Genomic DNA, 19,913 nt, shown 5'->3' with positions numbered 1-19,913 from the left:
GGGCTCTGGTTTCTGAAGCCATCCCTAACACCTGGCATGAGCCTGGGTGCTCCCAGACCTGCCCATGCTGAAGAGGTTGGTGCCCATGGTGAGACATGGCAGGAGAGTGAGCAAGAAATGCAAATAGCAGAAATGTCCCCTTACACTCTCCTGTTTTGCAGGTGCCACACCAAATCTGTGTTCCATTTAGCAAATACCTCCCCTGAGCTTTGAAATGAACCCAGTCAAGCTTTGATTGTCTGAAACTACTGAATTTCTTTTGCAAGTAATTCCCTTCTAGTCATCTTAGAAAGATTACTTTAAATGGTATTGTTTCCACAAGTTTGAATATATATATTTTTAAAAGGCACAAGAAAGAACTCTATTACAGCTCCCAGACCGCATCATGATTTCACTTTATTGCTATTTAACTTTCAAATAAGTCTTCCTGGAAGAGAGAATAGTCTTGGTGTTGCAGAAACAGATCGCGGCTGAATGCATCATAATCACAAATGCTTTTTCATGTAAGCAGAATATATATCATCTCAATGGATCTCCAGTTTCAACTTGAAAAGAAAAATAGATAGTCTGATCCCAAGCTGTGTTCAAAGAAGAAGGATGTGCGAGCAGGCTGTGGCAAAGACATTAAAGAGAACTGCTATCATTCTGAGATTTGTCAGCTCATCTTTCACTTATGCACAGTGTCATTTATCACCCAGTTTTCATAAGAAGCTGCTATGTATTAATCTGTCCTAAAGCAATATTTCATGTTATCTGTCACTTAGTAAACACTGAAAATAAACATGATTTTTTAAAAAAAAGTGTAAGATCTTTTAAAGGGAGAAAAAAAAAAAAACAATAATTGGATAAATGCAATCTGTAAATTAAGTACAGGTACTAATGGACACAAGTTCCCAGAATTTAATAAAAAAGATGCTGAGATTACTGTGGTCATGGTGAACACCTGCGCGTGCAGGGAATGTGCTGGAAGCATTTAGGAGGTGGCAGTTGTGGATGAGGGTCCTCAGAAGAGGTCATTGAAACAAGCTGCCTCCTGGGCAGGAGCAGAACAGTGCAGGCAGCAGAACCACATATTAAACGTTCATTCCTGAAAACTGCTGACACTTTTTATTCTCCTATTTCACTCATATAATCCTGACTCTGCTGTCCTGTTCCCGGTTCATTCTGTCTCCTCTCATTTGATTTTTTTCCCTTTGTGTTCTTCATGCCTTCCCTATGGTCTCTCTTCTTTCTCTTTCAAAAAGAGCTATTCCTGTTCTCTTGTTCTTTGCCCATTCTAACTCCTGTTCTCCTGGATTTCTGCTTCGTCACTTTTTTCTCTCTCTGTACTTTGTCTCATACAAAAATAAGAGGGTTCAGAAAGAGCACTAAATATTAAGGGCATCAAGTCATGAGCTAACTTGTTCTTTTAGTTAAGTATTTTTAAACCCAAGGGAGCTGAGAACAAAACCAGAGGACAATCCAGAAAGGCATAAGGCAGGGATGGGCAGCTAGTCGTCACAAGCAGTGATGAGCAATATGTGCATCTGGACACACATATGGACCCATCAGTTATTAAGGGCATTTTATGGTGACATAATCTGGAAGATTCATAAAATATCTAAAGAAGTCCTAGATGAACTGCAAGAATAACAACATCAGTGATGGTCAGTTAAAGCTCTGGTTTATTTAAAGCTTATTCTCACAGAGGAGGAAAATAACAATTAGAGCATGATAGAAATAGATGTATTTCCACAGTGACAGGAAGGCATCTGCATCACCTTCAGACTACTTCAGAAATGTCAGACCTCACCCTGGGAAGCTGCAGTAGGGTCTGGGCCAAGGAGTGCACCTGGACTATGGTGTATCAGCTGCATAATTTACTTCATACTGTATTTCTCCTCATTTCTTGTACTGACATGGCGATGGTGAACCTGTGCAGCATGTGATGCTCACAGGAAGATCAGCAGAAATGCGGCCAGCAGCAGGATGACTGCCGGCAACCTGGCCATCTGCGCGGGGCCGAACCTGCTCAGCCCACCCGAGGAGCAGACGCTGCCCCTGGATGCCCTGGTGCAGGTGACGGGGCAGGTACGCCATATTTACCAGCCGGCTCCAGCCTTGCGGGCCCAGCCGAGCTTTGGTGTTCAGAGGTGCCTGGCTGCCTCCTCTCTTCAGCAAACGCTGGTGGGGGAGCTGCCGGGAAGAGCATCCCCACAGCTGCAGCTTTCTGCGCAGAAGCAAGGGTCGGGAGCGGGAAAGGCTCCTGTTTGTCCCCTTTTCAGCCACCCAGGTGCAAACCACTGGTTTGCTGTGTGCAGGTGACACAGCTGGTGGAGTTCCTCATTGAGCACCACGGGGAACTCTTTGGGGAGGAGGTGGCCGGGCTTGCCGGCACATCAGCCGAGGAGTCGCCGGCACCAGGGCTGGAAGCAGAGACAGCAGAGGTACATCAGGGCCACAAGCAACATGACAACAGAAGCCTCCCCCCTCAGAAGGTGGGACTGCCGCCGCTGCAGGGACAAGCAAGGTCATCCCCCAGCCTGCAGCCTTGCAAAAGCGCAGGGTGAGGCTGGTGCAGGCTGGCTGTCACGCTTTGCGCGCTGATCCCCCCAGAACTGTCTGGGCTGAGCTGAGCAAACCCACCCAAGGGATCTGCCTTTGAGAGCTAAGGGAGCAACTGGGCAGGTAGGTCCTTGCCAGCTGGTAACTTCCACATTTCCACTGCAAGTGCCTCCAGTCGCTGCAGAAAGCCAGCACCTGAAGAGCTCCTCTGGGGAGAGAAGGTAAAATGAGCTCGCTTCGATTAAGAGCAGGGGTGGTTCAAGTTTCTCAGAGCTTTCCCTGTCTAACAATACTATTGAATGGAAAGGTTGCCAGGCTCTTCACAAGCCAGCAGAAAGCGAAAACTGAGCTGTGAAGAGGGGAGCGATGGGCACCCAGGCAGGAAGAGGAGAAGGTTGGAGAGGGAGCTCTCAGGGATGGGCAACTGAGAGGAAATCCAAGCAGGGCGAGAAGAACGAGGAGCCCAGGTGTGTAGCAGACCCTGCCATCCCTCTTTCAAATGCTCTGAGTCAAGGAAATATTTCCGTGGTGCACAGAGACGCTGCTGCTCGGGTTTTGGCAAGGACCGCATCACGGCTCCCTGGGGGCTCCCTGGCGAGCCCCGCTGCCTGGCCAGGGGCCCCTGCACATCTCTCTCAACTTGCCCTGCTCTGAGGGTATGGCCCATGTGGAGAAGGGGCCAAAGCAACACGAGTCATGGCCAGGAAGGGGTCTCTTTGCTGTGCCAGAGGACTTCCCAAAGAAGGGGGGGCAAAGTCACGCCCATTCCTGCCTTCCTGGTTCCATCAGCACTTTCTGACTCTGTCCTTGTAGGTGCCGATGTGGTTTTGCTGCTTGGATTCCCTGGATGAGCTGCGACGCCTGGGCTTGGAGGGGCACGATGCAGCCCCAGCACCCCCTCGGCTGAGGCGAGGAGACAGGCACCCATGCCCTTCTGCTCCGGCTGGCAGATTTCCCTCGTGCTCCGCTCAGCCGGAGCGGCCCCGCACCGCCCTCAGACCCCCCCGCAGCCTGCGCAGGAGGCCTTGCTGGCTCACTCAGTGAGCCATTGATGGTCAAAACTGGCATTTTCCTTGGGAGTTCACATCTCTTGCGAAGTCCATAACCTGGGATTCTGGCAGTCCTCTATTACTGTGTCTTTTAGAAACAAATTTTTGGATACATGTTATAGTTTTTTGGATACATGTTACAGTAAAACCTCCAAATGTAGCGTCTTAGCTCCCTTTCCTCCCCTTAAGCCAATATAGGTACATTGATAAGTGTTCTGCTTTAGTGGTTTTGTCATTTAGAAAGTAGTCATTTCACACTTTTTGAGCACATGCTTCTAGGAGTTGTGTCTTCTTTCACAAGACTAGTGTTAGAGTGACTTTTCAGCAGTAGTAGTAAGAAAGCAGAAGGAATGACAGTAGTCATATCCCCCTACCTTGCCATCTGCACCTTTAAAAAATTCCTGCTCTTGGGTCAGGGCAAGTTCTTGTCTGCAGCGCACAGCAGAGTACCCTTACAGTTCTGGCTCAAACATGGCTAGCTGGCAGTTCCCACAAGGTTAATAACTCCAGATCAGCTGCATAAAACATTCCTTTCTTGAGGCTTCTCCAGCAGATCAGCTTTCTCTGAACTGAGGCAAACACCCCCCTTTCTGTCAGTCATAGCCGGAGTTTTGAAACCAGCTTTTCCCAAAGCTCCAAATACTGAAAGAGCCTCTCTTGGTTTGATGCTTGAGCCCTGTCTGATGTCCACTGGGGTCGAGCTCCTTTCAGAAGGAAAAATGCAAGTGCCAGCCACAACAGGGAATGGAATTGCACGGCTGATCTGCAGGTCTTGCAATGGTTGTGCAGGAGGCAGCAAAGCATGGAAATTCAGGTGCGAGCAACTCTCCGGGCTGGCACCTCAAGTGTTTTGGAAGCAATGCCATCTTTTCTTCACGGGCAAAGGCTTGCTTGATGGCCTCCTCAGCAATCGCTGCCCTAAGTAACTACACTCCAAATTGCCAGCACCTCTGCTCTATGATAAAACTGAGGGGTTTTAGAAAAAAAAAATAAAAAAAAAAATCCCTAAATCATTTCTGGGGGGAAAAAAAAAATAATCAAAACCACAACACCCTATGCACTCAAAAGGGAGAAACGTCAGATGTTGAGACCTTACTGTCGGCATCTTTCTTACCATGTCCCTGCCATTCATTTACCTGCCTTGATGGTTAGTTGAAAACTGCAGATAAGCATTTGGTCCACAGTTACTAACCGGAGTCGATGGTGCTATTGTACACACAAACCTGAGTACTGACAGAGTGATTGGGTTGTAATGCCACCGAGTGACCGATATGTGCCTATTCCCCTTGCCTTTGCTGGAATACATTGTACGGACTGTCTGCAGTTCCTAGCACTTCTTCCTATGTCCTTTCTCAAATTGCTTACTATTTCTTTACAGAAGTAAAGTCTCAAATGTATATCTGGCTAGTCTCAGTATTTGGATGAGTCCTCTTCCATCCCCTTCCCCTTCCCCTTTCTCTTTCCTTCCCTTCTCTTTCCCTTCCCCTTCCCTGTGTTTCAGCTTGCTCTCGCAGATTTACCTGCCCAAGAAGACACCAAGGTCATGCAAGGGCTGCACTTGTAGAAGCCTTGCCTTTCTCCCAGCAGCTTTATTTGTTCTCAGAGGAAACCTGAGGAGACACCTGCATCCAAGAAAAGCTCTTGACAAGGAAAGGACTGAGTATGTTACTACTTCTTCAGATCAGGGAAAGAAAAGCACTGCTTTTTGTCCAGAAGGCCACCACTGGTCAATCTATTATCTTGCTATGCTTTTGATCTCCCTTACCTTCCCATTGGCCCTGAGCTCAGCTCTTGAGTGACAAGAAGCTCCAGACTTGTCTCTGGGTCACGATCGTGACGTTGCCTTGCTCTTGCAGCGTAAAGTGGTGACGCTTGGCTTTGAGCCACAATCCCTGCCAAGGGACTGATGGGAAGGAGGGGTCAAAAAAGAACAGCCACGTTAAGTGGTGCCCAGAATCCCACCCACTCTCCAGGACAGGAAGAGGCCTCTCGAAGGACTCACTAACACCTCGATGTATCTTCCACTTCCATATTCCTTCTAGTCATTCTGTAGCCAATACAGTCATGTCGGTATTTAATTCTCGTTGATTCCACAGCTTTGTAAGAATTGAAACATCCGGTTCATCAAGAACATAGATCCAGAAGGTTGCTGATCTGAACTGGCCCTGACTACCTGTGATGTGACAGTGTCCATAACTTGGCTTAGTCACCAGTTGTCCTGTGACATAAGGACCTACAGCTCTTTCACCTTTCTCCTTGGAAGCTTGGGGTTTCCTGCAGGAGGGCCTTATTTACCTTTCTGTGCAGAGTTGCTCATCCTTTTAGTGTTTGTGATGAGGAAAAGATCCTTTGTGTATCGGTGTTAATTTATTTACTTCTAATAAACAGCATGGCATCCTATTACACTAATGATCATTTTTGCAGATGAATGAAAATTAAAAACAAAGGTATGCTTTGTGCCTGCTAAGAACAGTGTAAGGCTCTGTAACCACACTAAAAGCCGCGATGGTTTTCAGTTGCGGATGTTTGTGGCTACAGCAGTTCCAGAGCTGCTGGCTACCACACTCTGCGGTCCGGAGCACACCAGACTTCTTCTGAAGGCTTTCTACCAATGTCACATTGTTTGAGACACCACTCCATTAAAACAGGACTTGTTCAGTAAGAGGTTTCTAAATGAAAATCCAGGGATAGAAACTTGTTCCTCGCTGGCAAAGTGAAAAGCACCGTGAGGTGAGGCTGTCCAGAGCCTAGCTGCTGTGCTTGAAGAAAACTCCCCTTGAGTTGCAATGGGACAGACAGGGCACCGCTTTTGGCAGCCTGAGCCACAATATAATACAACACAACAGATCTGCGTCCAAAGAGCGTGAACTCCATCACAAGGATGACCACACCTCCCAGCCAGAGAAAGGGGCTTAGGAAGGAGGAGGCTGCTTGAAAAGGTGAATGCCTGGCTTCATGACTGGTGGGTTTGGCTTCTGTGATCATGGATCTACCCTGGAGAAGTTGGGTGTGTTGGGACCTAATAGGATTCACCTGACCAAGTGAGGCAAGATACAACACAACAGTCGATGTCTCAATGTCCAAGTGAAAAGCAGTCCTGAGCGATGTGCCTCAGGAATCTGTACTGGCACCACTACTATTTCATATCCTCGTCAGCGACACAGGCAGTGGTTTTGAGTGCACCCTCAGCAAGTTGGCAGGTGACCCCAAGCTGAGTGGTGTGGTCGATTCACTAGAGGGAAAGGATGCCATCCAGAGGGACCTTGGCATGTCGAAGCAGTGGGCCCATGAGAAACCTCATGAAGTTCAACAAGGCCAAGCACAAGGTCCTGCACCTGGGTTGGGGCAAGCCCCGGTATCACTACAAGCTGGGGGATGAAGGGGTTGAGAGCAGCCCTGCAGAGAAGGACTTGGGAGTACTGGTGCATAAAAAGTGGTACACGAGCCATCACTGAGCACTTGCAGCCCAGAAAGCTAACCATACCTGGGACCACATCAGAAGCAACATGGCTCGCTTGTTGAGGGAGGTGATTCTCCCTGTCTCCCTCTCTGCTCTTATGAGACCCCACCTGGACTAGTGCATCCAGCCTCAGGGTCTCCAGTCCAAGCGAGACATGGAGCTGTTGGAGCGAGTCCAGAGGAGGGCCACGAAGCTGATCAGAGGGCTGGAGCACCTCTCCTGTGAAGACAGACTGAGAGAGCTGGGGTTGTTCAGCCTGGAGAAGGTAAGGCTCTGGGGAAAGGAAAAATGGAGTTCTGTGGAAACCTACTCATGACCAAAAAAGCAGCTTGGCAAAGCAGCGTGGCAGAAAAGGCCCCAGGGGTCCTGGTGGACACCAAGTCAACGAGGAGCCAGCAAGGTGCCCTTGCCCAAAGGCAGCCGTGAGCGGTGCCCTGGGCTGCGCTGGGCAAAGCATGGCCAGCAGCTGGAGGGAGGTCACCCTTCCCCTCTGCTCAGCCCCGGTGAGGCCAAGCCTGCAGCGCTGTGCCCTGCTCTGGGCTCCCCGGTATGAGAGACATGGACATCCTGGGGAGACACCCCCAGGGCCCCTCCCCCCCCCCCCCCCCCCCCCCGCCCCAGTGCGACCATTGGGGTCAGAATGCCAAGCTGTGTTGTCCCAACGCTGGCCCGGCAATAGCCCCAGTGCCTGCAGGGACGGTGCACGGAGCGGCACTGGTGACAGTCGAGCTCTTGCCCTGCAGCACCGATTGGCACCGCGACCCCCTTGGTGTCCTCGCTCGGGCCGGCTGGGCACTGCCCTGAGTCCCACCAGCGTGTCCCAGGCGAGACTTCTCCTGGCCTCGGCGGGATGGGCCAGGTGAACTGCTGTCGCGGCCCCGGGTAGGGTCCCCCCGCGGCTCGGGGACACATAAAAGTATTTGGTGTTAGCAGTACTCTTATTTGGAATCAAATGTAACTAAATGAGTGGAAAAGAATTGCACTTAATATTAATCATTTGGTATTTCAAAGTTGTTTATTCCAAACTAGAATTTCAAATATTCCTGAAACTCCTGTGATGTGAAAGCATGGTCATTAAGTCAGATCTGGAGGACTTGGCAAGTCTCAGCTGAGTCCATCTTCAGGAATGAGAAGAGCAAAGACGCATGCCCAGTAACACTGGTGTCAGTTCTCACCACTACTTTGTCCCCGCCATGAATCATCCTTCCATCTGCAGTCAGAAAAGAGAATATGTTTACTTAACCCTCTGTCATAACCAATTTTTATGTTTTGTTCTATTAATCTGAGGCTGAGTAGTTCAGATTTGAATTAAGGTTATCATTACGAGATAGCATAAAACACTCCTGTGATTTATTCCTTGACAATGGGCTTCCTCGCCTAGGAAAGAGCATCATTTCAGGGACCTCAATGTAAATCTGACACAGCTTTCCATTAGATTTGAGGGACTGTTCTTGCAGCACCTTCCCCATGCAGTGGAACAGGCTTCAAAGCAAGATGTCATGATTTCCTGCCCACAGAAATCTTGCCATCATTAAGACGACCAGATGATCCTTGAGGTCACTTCCAACTTGGTATTCTATTTTTCTATGATTCTATGATCTCTCCTGTTGCAGCTGATCAAGCACAATCTGAAAACTGATCCCTTTGGCAAGTGTCCCTTCTGTGAGTGTAAAATAGATGGCCTCCATTGAGACAAATAATTACAATTTTAAATGTGAAATGTTAAGGAAACGATTGGAAATTTGCTAATGCCTATTTTTTATGTGTTGTGTATACAGTTGCAAATTTGTTGCCTGTTTCTTCAATGAATTAGCCACTAATTAAGGTTACCAGATTAGAAGAGGCCTCCCTTCCCCTGACTGATAACCCTACTTCAATTTGTTCAAAGGCTTAGTTCAAAAGGGGAGAGAATGAAGGATAAAAAGCAGAACTGCAAACAGCGTCTGAGATTTATAAAACATGACAATTTATTACAAGTAATAAAGTCAACCTACGAAGCAAAGATAAATGTTAAATGATATAGTTATGCATTTTGTTATCTAGGCAAATATTTTTAACTGTGTCAGTTTTGCTTGGGTCTGTGCAAGTTCTGGCTGACCACCTCCTTGAGACAGAAAAGATATTTCTTCCACTCATAAACACCACTTTTCATGGGAGTTATCACACTATCATACTTTCAGCCATTTCCTTTAATGTGTTTAGTTACATCTCTCACAATACATCAGGGGTCTTTTGCTTATTGGTGCATTATATTGCTGTTGAACTATAGACATTGGTTGCTGTGACTTTTTTTCTTTCAGTTCTGCATTTTAATCAGCATTCCACATGTGTAACATCAGTCCTTCAGCTCTTATTGAAAAAAATTCCCAAGATACCTCTGCTTTTCATGGTCTGTCAGTCTTAGACCCAAAATTTCTCTTTGAGCCTTACCAATATTCAAGTGATATATGACTCTGTGGGTGGGTGAGTATATATATATATACACACACACACATATATAAACATTTCTAAATTCATAATCTGTAATAGTTTGGATTTATTCTCTTCCCTAGCCTAATTCTCTATATCAAAGTATACGTACTTCTAGGCTTTACCTGTTGTGAGGCTAAAGTCTAAACTTTTTTCTTTGCAGCTGCCTTGCTTCACTGCTACATTTTTAAAATGATGAACATAGCAAGTGAGAGAATATTAAATAGCAGGTTAATTTTTTATGTTAATGTTCTTGCATTTTACAAAGTCAGGAGCATGTATTTAAACGTAATATTGCTGCAGTGTTGGATAGTACAGGCAGTTCTTCTAATGTCTCTCTTTAATTTCACATAGACATCAAAGCTGCCACAGGGAGAAGGAAGGATTAGATTCATCCAGTACCAGCATTCGCCTGGCCTGAAGAGCAGCAGAGCTCGGTCAGTATTCATGGGTGCCCAAAGGAATTTAAAGAGCTGGTTTGCTTCAGCTGATCACCCTGGTACTACAAATGTCTCACAGGTTAAAAACCTTGCCCCTTCTTCATAACATGTTAACCCTAACAATGTCCCGTTAAGCCTTTGTCTTCCGTGCTGACTGGAAGCATCTCACAGAATAGTAGTGCATTGCTACTTACATAGGAGGTGTAACTCTCAAACAAGTTCGTAGTTTTAAGGACACAAATTGCTCCATCCACTTTGAGAGAACGTTCATTCAGCTATAATCTCCTGATAGAAGATTCTTTACAACAAAGCTGCTTATTGTCATTTAGCACCTCTGAATTGACACTGTGAAAGTTTTTCATTCAAATTAATGTTTCTGTTATGCTCCTACCACTGTCTTAAATGGTGCAGAAAATATGTTTTCCAAATTAGAAATAGGTTTATTTAGTAGAAATAAGTTTCATTTACTAGGTTTTATTTACTAGGAATAGGTTTGGAATAGGTTTAGAATAGGTTTATCTGGACTTACATCATTCACACCATCAAAATTAATACCCTCTTAAATTATCTTTCAAGCATGGTATCATTTTTAATATATCATTTTTAATCATGAACAGATGAATGCAATTATTATTCACTTCCTCATTTTCTCCCCATTATAAAAACTATTTAGTCTGCATTAAGCTGCTCCAAATAGGAGTTCTTCATCAAGCTAAGAAACAATGTCTTTTGTGACTGAAAATCATGACAAAATGCTGAATAACACAGACTTGGTTGTGTGATCAGTTATAAAATGTGAGACATTATCTTTAGACAGAGCAATGCAGATGGAATACAGGGGGTCAAAGGTGCCTTCTCACCCAAATTAGTCTATAATCCAGTGTAGGCAGAGTAGTTTCTTTTCTCGTGCTCATTGCATAGGGACCATTCACAACTATTTTCCTGTGTTACCTGAGGCTGGCTCAGCTTAAAATCAATATATCGATATATCAATCGATATTGTGGGGAGTTTCTTCTGCTTCTAGCTCTGCCATCTGGGCTAGTCAGGCACAGTAAGGAGTATGCTCAGTCCCTGTACAATGTAGTGTAGTATGAGTGTTCCTTGTTCATTGTGCCTGTTAAAGGGAAGAAATTCAATGTCTTCCATGGTGAGTTTCATCTCACTTAACTTTAGACGTGTGCAGCTTCTCTAGCTTCCTTGACCTGAGCTCCGCGCCTAGCCTGCCTTTGCAATCAATGGAGAGAAGCAGGCACTTCTAGGGCGTGAGTCGTCTCATCCCAACACAGACATCTAAAGTAGGTCAGACAAATTTCATCCCGATGCCTTTCTCTCTACTGCCTAGAGGCAGTCAATCTTTCATCCATTCAGCTGGAGAGCCCCATCCATCCCATTTTAGGTGAGAAACAAATGTTGATGACTTGGCATTGGGTACATTTAAAATTCCCAGCACCTGCATACCTTAATCTATCATGTGCACTGTTTGCAAGTCATCCTGTCTCAGGGACTGGCAAAGTTGTTCAGACCTCATGCCCCTGGACACCTAGACATGTCTCAGAGGTAATTGTGCCACTGTGGCTGGAGCAGTCAGGAGCCACAAAACATCACTGCTAAAATGTACCATGTTTTCTACATTGTGCTGAAAAAAAACCAGCCAGTAACATGATCATCTCCTTAAGAAATTACTCTTTTTGGAATATGTTAACTTGACTGATTTCACCAAGTTTCGTGGAGGTGGGAGCTCTTTGGCACAGTTGCAGTGCTGGTGCTATTTTGTCTCTCTCACATCTACACATGTGCTCTGAGATGTGATCAGATGCAGTTTATTGTATGATTGAGATTTCATTACCTCTCTCAACTAAATGTACTTGCAATGCACTTTGATAATATGCTATCAAATTAATTGTTCCTAAAACTGAGAAACAGTTCTGAAATGTGTTTATAGATGATAGCTTTCTGGTTTTCTTTTTCTGACAACCATCCCCCTTTCCTGACAAAAACAGTACAGTCAAAGGTCACAAAAAATAAGTAATTTTTTTCACTCCAGGTTTTTAATGAAAATGTCTAATCTGGAGATGAACTGGAAGAGCATGCTTAAGTTAATGTCCCACTCCCTTCAGTTTTTCCAAGTCAAACAAGTATTCAGCTATTTGTCTTGGTATTTAGATGGAGGAAAAAGTGAATGTGAAAATTTATGTCTACGTAGTCACAGTCTTTTAATGCTTTGGTACAGATGGATTTCTTGGAAGAGGAGAAAAGGGACCAGAGCACAAAGTAGCTGAGCAAGTATCAATGCTGCAGTGAGCTCATTGGGGCTATAAAAGAGCAGTGCTGCTTTCTCTGGAATATTCACATTGGTGATTCTGTTTCAAAAGGTAGGTTAGAAAACAGGGTCGTTCAAGAACGGGGCATTAAAATCACTGTGGTGAGACTTCCAGGTAAGGACAAACTGCAGAGACTGAGACTCTTATTTTTGGAGAGGCAATAGAGGAGCACCACGCTGGAACTGTACAACGCTATGTACAGTGGGGTAAATTAAAAAGAATTACCTTGGGGTGCAGTAGCTAATGCTCAACATTTAGGAGGCGCAAGCTGAATCCAGCTTCTTGAGTGTTTCCATCCTGCCCATGGTCCTGCCTCCCTGCCCTGCCTCCCACGCAGACGTGCCTGGTGTCGGCCGGAGCGTGTCCGTGCAGCAGCCCAGTCCCCGCAGCCTGGAGCTGCCAGCACCATCACGTATCTCCACAGCTACCCGCTGGGGCTCTGCAGCCCTCCCTGAGGTGTCTGGGGCTCTGACTGGGCTGCTTCGGGTGGCTGAGTTAACTGCTGTTAAATGAGGTTGTGGATGCATTTGTTTGACTGCTTTTATGGTACCAATTCCAGTGTAGGCATATCCACCACTGGTAATTACATGATACTGGTTTTTTTGCTGAGCACCTTACCTTTTGTAGTACAGATTTAGCAGCTCTTTATTGCCGTGTTTTGCTCTTTCTCACTCTTTTGGCTCCATGTTTTACCTCCTGAAGGCTGCTGAAACCACACACTGGAGGCAGAATTATTCATTTCTTCCCATGATGCCTATTGATGCTAGATCTGTTAATGACTTGTATTTTTGTAACATACCCAGCAAATGAGTAGGGATCCATTTTTGTGAAAAGGGAGCTGAGACACAGCTATTAGAGTAAAAAAATATGCATTATTTTGAGTACCCAATTAGAGATACTTTGGACCTTATTTTTTCAGAGCATTATATAACACATTCTCACTCAAGCAGAGGCTCTGAGTGTTCAGTGCTTTCATAGACCTGATCCCAGGGTCTCAAATCACGTATCACAGAAAATGAGGAATATACCATTTTTGATCATCTGTGAAAAGTTCACCACATGCCTTGCCTGGTCTTGCACAGGTGCACAGTGGCAGAAGCAATGATTGTAGCTGATCTTACACAGCAGCACTTAACCATCCTTTCTCCTCCAACAGGCTCCTGCACCTCCTCCCATCATCTTCAGTAAATGGTGCAGAGATCCTACAAGGAGCTGTCCTCTCTACTACGTACCCAAGACTTATCCCTTGAGAAGTTTAAATCTGTGTTTTGACTGAGGAGATGACATTTGTCGAAACTGATAAGTGATCATAGACTTAAAAATAGAGTGCCCAAGAAAGATGTAATCACTTTGCACTGACAAACACAACAAATCCAGTATTTCTTAGCTCTGTGCTAAGTGCTTAATTTCCATGTTTTTCATTTCATAAAATCATAGAATGGCCTGCGTTGGAAGGGACCTTAAAGTTCATCTGGTTCCAGCCCCCCTGCCATGGGCAGGGACACCCTCCATTAGACCACGTTGCCCAAAACCCCATCCAACCTGGCCTTGAACACTTCCAGGGAGGGGGCATCCACAGCTTCTCTGGGCAGCCTGCTCCTAATATCTAATCTAAATCTACCCTCTCTCAGTTTAAGGCCATTACCCCTCATCCTATCACTCCATGCCCCTGATAAACAGTCCCTCATCATCTTTCCTGCAGGCCCCTTCAGGTACTGGCAGGCCACAATCAGATCTCCCCGGAGCCTTCTCTTCTCCAGGCTGAACAACACCAACTCCCTCAGCCTGTCCTCATAGGAGAGGTGCTCCAGCCCTCTGATCAGCTTCGTGGCCTCCTCTGAACTCACTCCAACATTTTAATTCGTTCACACAGTATTGTTTCCATCATGGTGGTGTGCTGGGGTTGGATTACCTGCAGGCAATTCAACTGCAGCTCCTGTACTGACACGTGCCCTACATGGGTCACCATGGCTGGGCTTGGACACCCTGGCCATTGTCCCTTATCTACCAGTTGGAAGTATGAGGTGGGTGCAACTGAGGTCTTCAGCTCTCTCCCATGCTCTGGGAGATTCTCTTTCCTCCCAGTGCCCAGTCTACTCACCCAGATAGTTCCAGTTTCTCCCTGACCTGACTTTATCCTCCCTTCTCCCCCTTCCAGCCTCAGTGTCCTCACAGTGACATTTCTCATCCCTGCCTCTGCCCAGGCCAAATCGGTAGCCGCAAGGGGGGTGAACACTTCTGTCACTCCACAGGGAAGGAGACCTGAGACCTGGACACCTGGCTACACAGCGCAGCCATCACAGGGTGGATGTTGAAAGGAGAGGAACCTGTTGAGCTCCCAGACCTTTACTGAAGGTGGAGAGAGTGGGAGTTACTCAGAGTAAAGTCGTAGCCAGATCCGCACAGATTTCCCCACCATGGCAGAGGGCCTGGGTTTAGGTCTCTCTCAGAATGAAATCATGAGGCTTTTCTTAACACTGAAAAGCAACTGCTTTCCCCTGCCCCTCAGTTGTTTTCTTTATTCTCAGAAGTGGCTAAACTCCTTTGCCTGAAACCTTAAAAAAAACCCCTCAGCTCAAGGCAGGCATGTAGCACTGACATTTTCAGCCTGAAGCATTCATGTCTGACAAAGTTAGAAACAACTGAAAACAGGGTATTGTAATAGGACATACCAAGCAAATTTAATAATAGGAAGCTGTACCACCTCTGCCTATTGTAATGAATGATCTAGAGAAGGTAATTCAAAGGACTCTCATTTGCCCTTTCTCAGAAGCCATGAACAAGGCAATGTTAAATGAAATGGAAAGGCTAAAGGGAAATACTTCTCACATAGCACACAGCACACTAAATTCACTGCCATGAGATATTGCTGAGAACAAGAATTTAGCAATTCACGGAAGAGTCAGTTCCACGTAATGAGGACATCTGTGATGATTGCATTTGATAGGACACATTTATAGAGAACATTTTTCTTCATGCTTGAGACATATGGCAAGTGCTAACTGCCTGAAGAAGAACCTTCCCTTACAGACTAGCTGGCCACTGCCACTATCAGATCTGCTCCTCTAAAGCATTCAGCATTATTGCTGAATATATTTTGACTATGAAGTACTCAGACCTGCCAGGCCATTTATGCAGACCTAAACAGTCCATTTGTGAGATTCAGAAAGGCAATCCCAAGGACAGTGATGAGAAATCTTGCTCTTTTAATTCTATCATTTTCCCCTCTTTTGATAATCCTTTTGTATTTGTCAGACACTGGTGGGTGGGTGTTGTTGGTTGGGGTTTTTTTTTTTTTTTCAAGCAATTTAAAGGGAGATTAGTTACTCTCTTTGAAAGATGAAATTTATATGTTTGTGACTTTGGATCCTCTCATGAATGAAATAATTACAGCTTTAACATTAACGTTCAGTGTTCCCAGAATAAATTGAAACTACAGCTATTATTTAAAATATAACCTCTTTTCTTGATCAGTATCTCACCAATGGTTTTAAATTGTAACATATGTCCTATTCAGCAGACTTTCCATGGTGTAATACATTTCAAAGGAAGAAAAGTCAAAACCACATTTCACAGCAAATATCTAAAGTCAGTACAGTCTTTAATTGCCAACTTGCCACCAAAAATTTTCTGTCATTTATCTAAAATGCTACTGAATGTTGTCATCAGTGGTACAGATAACAAGTAATAAATAAACCACTATTATTTTCCCTAGAAGCTGTTCACCCTGCCTAGTCTGTGATGAATATGTATGGGCATTTTATTTAGAATTTATCCTTTAGCTACATGGCTCATTGTATCTGTGCAATAACAGGCCTTGTATAAGCAGAATACATTTCCTTTGAAACACAACAGCTTACCACACACTAGCTGTAAGGTCAAAATAAAATCACTCACCATTATCAAATTGTGCCGTATACGCTTGTGTATATAGTTTTCTTTGTTTGGTAAACCTGTAACTGCAGCTACAGTAGCTACTGATAATCCTATTCTTCAAAAAAAAAAAAAAAGTTCGTACATGAATTAGTTTAAATTAGTCTTGATTCAGCAATTCCAGCTGGGCTGGAAGTAATCTGAATAATGGGTTTTTCTTATTAGAATATCTCAGTGTTCTAGTGGGCTTTAAAATGAATACTTGTGTACAACTCAGGCTAGAGATAAATCTTACAAATATTACCAAAGTACCATTTTATTATTGTCATCAGACTTAAAAAAAAAACCAAACAAAAAACAACCAACCAACCACAAACAAATGAGAGAGCAGCAATAGCTTTACATATCTGGTATTTTTATCTAGTTATAGATTTATCAGGCTTTTATGCATGATACTGATCAAAAATTGATAAAATCAGAACAGTTCATCTCTTTGTCATAGCCTCTGTTTCTCCAGCTGTTGAGAACAGAGGGCTACACAATCTAGTGGAAAAGTTCTCCTTCTCTGTACCAGAAGTTGGATGCTACTCCTGCTTTTGACAGGACGTGCAAACAGGCTGTAGTAAGCTGAACCAGTGAGTGATGGGTCTGTGTGACTGCTGCAATCCCCACTGAACACTCTTGAGCTGTTGGAAATGAAAAGTCAGCTGTGACAGCACTGAAACTGCAAAAGAATGTTAAAAAATGCACAAACTAATAATTTAAAGGCACTTGGGGGAAAAAAAGTTGTTCAGATTAAAGGGTCATTGGAGGTCATCAGATTTTTTTTAGTGACAGAATCTACCAGTCTATTCCAAAAAAGCAAATAACTTGCCTTATCCATTCTTCCTGTGGGTTTATTTGGCTTTTTTTTCTGCACTGAATAAATCAGTGTAGTAATTCGATTCACTGAAGTAAAGCTGAGTAAGTGCAGAAAGGATGCTGAGACTACAAAAATCTGCAGGGCTACGTAGGCACCAGCAATATGGGTACTGCTGCACTACTGAGAGAAAAAAAGTCAGAGGAAAGCAGCTGGAAAGGACAGTGAACTGAGATAACTGGAGCAATCTGGTATTTTGCTACTTCATGTTACCTGGGCTCACCCTCATGTCTAAATTGTTTGGTATTTTCTTCAACTGGCAGTAAAGTTGATTGAATTTTAAAATGTTAATTATACTGACATTTAATTTCTCATTCTAAGTAGATGTTCTAAAATATCTAGAGGAGAAAGGACGTAAAATTAGCTTACAGTGCTAATACTGCCCAAAAGAAGAATAAATTCTTTTAAAGATATTTGAAAGGGGAAATAAGTCAAGAATATTTCAGACAATAGGACTGACCAGAAGTTTCCATATGTATGATAAGTATCTACTGCTAGACTTCTATGTGTGTATGTGTGCATATATATGTGTGTATATGCATATATTTGTATCTATATATGCATGAGTATATATATACCTCTATACACGTAAGCTGTATGAAATGACTGGAAAGCCAAATGTTAAATTTTGTAAGTGGAAGATATTCTGCCTGTGAAAACCTTAATTTTCTTTCCAACCTATCATGATCAGCGGTCAAGGATAATTATCCGATGCTAATGTGACGCTAGTGGGGAAACAGAAGAGAGAATTTTCCTCTTCAGTTGCAAAAACATGCAGAATGATGGATCTGTTTCCATTTTTCCTGAGGTCCTGTCTCCTGGCTGAAGAGGTTCTTATTGCTGACCATTTAGCTCTGATATTATGGAGTAATTTGCTGCCCTTTCAATTAAGTCCACATGTTTGTGAGGCTGCAGTATGAATTACACAAGGGAAATCATCCTGGCTAAAAATAACACACACCAAGCGTTTTTTTTGCATGAATATTATTAACCCAAATAATTCCAGCATTCTGGTTTGTACGGAAACAAAGAGTAGAAGGGAGCAATAAGGTTCATTTGGGCAGCAGGAATGAGCAGGCACAGAGAGGACCACTGAGACAAGATCTACCCATGTATAGACGTACAGAGTTAAGATATATAGAACTGAACCAAATCGTGTCTGCCAAGGATTGGCACTCCTGTGCTCTTTCTCATCACCAGCCACCTGCCTTTCAGCTACTCAGGGCTGCTCCAGTACTTCTAGTAATATTTGAAGCTATATTCAATGAAAGCAATTATTCTGCTTGCTTTTGCCCACCATATGCTGGCTGTTAAGCAGACATCAGCTTGTGCCAGTTTACAACATTGTAGCTCCATTAATCTCCATTGCGTTGCCAGTGATTTAGAGCAATACAACTCAAAACAGGTTTGGGACTCAGGATCAAGTTTGTAAAGGCTCAGGTATTTTCACAAAAAAGGGACCTTACAAAGCAGAAATGCTACCCAGTGCCCCAGTGGGCAGCTCAGATGTCATTTCCCAACACAGCTGTCTTGTTTGCACTGAAAATCCTGATAAAAAGTCTTTTATGGAAGCTTCAAGAAAGTCCATAGAGAAAACTATGCCGTTATGTCACTCCTGATAAATCTGCATGCTGCCGCAAGATATCTTGCTGCTACTTCTAATTTTACATGGCTTGCAGCCATCCCACCCCTGTTCAGTCAGTAATGCTTCAGGATCAGCACATGAGCAGGGATAAACCAGCATAAAATCACTCACCTCAGTAAAACTATGTCAGTCTGCATTCACCATCTGGCCTAAGGCACTTACTATGTTTCTTATGTCAATAGTTACAATTTTAGTTCAGTTGGTTTTACTTATCTGTGACATACCGGCTGCTAGACACCACAGCTTCTTTTATTTTTGATTCTTACTGCATATGGTAAAGTGCCTGAGTATTTTCAGTACAGTTTGACAAGCTTTGAAAGTGCCAAATGATCCAGACTTGCAAACGGTTAGCAGTCTTCCACCAGCCTGCCTAGAAGAAGCATCTTAGGTCGTACGTCGTTACAGAGGTTTGCTTTGGGTTTGTTTACCATATGGTACAGTAACCTGGATTTGAACTATTCTGCTTCAGCGTAAGCTTTGTACGTGACTGTATGGCTATATGGAGTCTATAGCCTTTTACAAGGTGAAAGTCAGCTTCTGGAGAGAGCTTCCCCACCACCACCAGGAACATGCTGGTCAGTCCTAGTTCCCAGATTAGTCCATCACACAAGATTTTAATGCTGGCTTTCGCTGCCCAACTAATGTTGGCGTTTAAAACTACACTTTTTAAGCCAGATGAGAAACCTGCCAAGCACATTATTGCCATACCTTTTATAATGATCATGGAAACATGCTTAAAATACAGCCGTGCCATTTAACTGCGGACAGCATTCTTCTTACTTCCCGGGAACTGCCCATGATTCAATACCACCCGCCTCTGGGCCCCCCTTGGACACGTCTACACCAAGGAAAGATGAGACCAAGGAACAACCCCTACATCTGAGGCCAACCAGCCCAGAGCTCTGAAATGGTCCAAGTACCCGAGGTGATGCTGGGGCCATGTGGTAGCCTGTCAGACGGCATTGCATCACATCAAATTGAACATGTGTTGCGCTCTGTGGGGTGGGGAGAAAATATAGGAGGATGTTTAACGGTTTATTCAAGGAAAAGCTGTTAAAGCACAAGAGATCTCTACACTCTTACAATCCCATTCTCTCCCCCAGGTTAACTCAGCTTTGGGACATAGGGAGGTCTTTGCTATTTCAGCTCTTTGCCATCATTTCCATAATGAGCTGTCATTTTTGAATTTGTA

At 44.4% G+C, this 19,913-nt stretch overlaps 2 long non-coding RNA genes across 2 annotated transcripts in view; both read left to right on the top strand.

Annotated features, from left to right (window-relative positions):
• Window positions 1–19,913, top strand: part of LOC142605229 (uncharacterized) — a 331,852-nt gene that overhangs the window by 16,856 nt on the left and 295,083 nt on the right. The window lies entirely within an intron of this gene.
• LOC142600131 (uncharacterized) lies at window positions 2,661–4,344 on the top strand. The gene is made up of 3 exons (XR_012833587.1): window positions 2,661–2,765; window positions 2,852–3,011; window positions 3,358–4,344. It is a non-coding gene; the product is annotated as an uncharacterized LOC142600131 (long non-coding RNA).

The sequence above is a fragment of the Balearica regulorum genome, chromosome 1 (genome assembly GCF_011004875.1).
Source record: "Balearica regulorum gibbericeps isolate bBalReg1 chromosome 1, bBalReg1.pri, whole genome shotgun sequence".
Taxonomy (NCBI): domain Eukaryota; kingdom Metazoa; phylum Chordata; class Aves; order Gruiformes; family Gruidae; genus Balearica; species Balearica regulorum.
Note: the sequence above shows the minus strand (reverse complement) of the source record. Positions and strands in the feature narration are given on the sequence as shown.